Here is a 1,772-nt window from a genome sequence, read left to right on the forward strand (position 1 = left end):
AAAAATACACCAAAACTGGCCAAAAAATATATTGTGTCTGTTTTCACGGTCTGCTTTATTGTTAGAGACGGGAACATGCAGTGTGAAACCAACCAGCAGCTGCTTTTCATTCAAAGCCACTTCAGTTACTGCTCTTCATTAGATTATCACTTAAATTAACAAAGTAGAAATGTCTTTGAATTATGTATCAGTGTCAAACCAAGTTGCATTTGTTTAAATGAATAACAGCACAAAACTGTTCCTGCAAAACATTTCTTGAAGAGAAGTTTGCTAGCTAAAATGGATAAAAACAGTACTGTTTAACTTGTAGATTTGGATGTATTGGGACACTTTGCAATTGTGCAACGTCCATAGTTAATGTGATCCTCTACACTTGTATGAACTTGAGGAGAACTGACTTCATCCATAAAAAAACAGTTGATTAAAAGAGCAAAAATGAAGAAGAAAAGTGAAGTTAGTGAAGAGAAAAGATCATGCAGCATGGTTTGAGATTTTCTAGCTGCAGTGACATTCAGACATATTTTAAAATATTTGATTAGACATATAGACATTTCTTGGGTGACTAGTGAACTACTAGGGTGTCAACAATATTTTATTTATTTTTATTTTTTATTTTAAGTGTTATTTGTGTCCAAAAATATTGTATTTTATTTTATTCGAAAATGTTTGATTATAGACATTTCTATGAAGACTAGTGTGAAAAAAATTATTCTACTTATTTTTAGTAAAAAGTTAGTCATTAAGTGTGACTAGTGTACAAAAATATTTTATTTAAATTTTTGTTATTTTATTTTATTTTAAAATGTTTGATTATAGACATTTCTAGGGTGACTAGTGTCCAAAAAATATTTATTTATCATATAATAATTATTTCTATTTATATTATGTTATTGTTTTTTTTATTTAAAAATGTTTGATTATAGACATTATTATTTTGTATATCACAAAAAACTACAGGGCATTAGAAAGATATACTATTATGAACGATATATATTTTACTGTTGTACCATTCAAAATATACTATAAATAAGGTTCACAATTTGCACAATATACACAACACAATGTAATATTAGAATATACCAACAAAATTTGTAAGTAAATATTATACATGAGTAAATGTAATAAAGTAAATTGTTAAATGATCATTTGCAATATGCACAGTAAAAATGTCTATTGCACATGCATTGTAACCATAACAAAAGTTCAGATATAATGCAGTGTGTGTGGGGTGAGAGGGCAGGTTTGTCACTTTAGTCAGAGCAGGTGAGCTATTCCCATGTGTGTCTGTCTGTGTGTGTCTGTGTCTGTGTCTGTGTGTGTGTCTGTGTCTGTGCCTGTGTCTGCGTGTGCGTCTGTGTCTGACATATGCACAAAGATGCTTCTTTTTGGCTTAAGACTTCAATTTTCCCCTTTATTCGTTCCCCAGCTTCTTCTTCTTCCCAGTGTGGTGTTGTCAGCTTGAATTCTGAATGAATGGATGCATTTGAAACATGTTCGAGTTTCCATGAAGGAGAAGATAAATGGGCCAGATATGTTTGTGCTTGTAGCAGCATTTTGCTTTGGTGATACATTTATCAGAGCTGTGTGTGTGTGTGTGTGTGTGTGTGTGTGTCTGTGGATGTGTGTCTGTGTATGTCTGTGCCTGTGCCTGTGCCTGTGCGTGTGCGTGTGCATGTGTGTCTGTGTCTGTGTGTGTGTGTGCCCGTGCGTCTGTGTGTGTGTGCGTCTGTGTGTGTGTGTGTGTGTGTGTGTGTGTGTGTGTGTGTGTGTGT

This window comes from Sinocyclocheilus anshuiensis, unplaced genomic scaffold (genome assembly GCF_001515605.1).
Source record: "Sinocyclocheilus anshuiensis isolate Anshui unplaced genomic scaffold, SAMN03320099.WGS_v1.1 scaffold1346, whole genome shotgun sequence".
Taxonomy (NCBI): Eukaryota; Metazoa; Chordata; class Actinopteri; order Cypriniformes; family Cyprinidae; genus Sinocyclocheilus; species Sinocyclocheilus anshuiensis.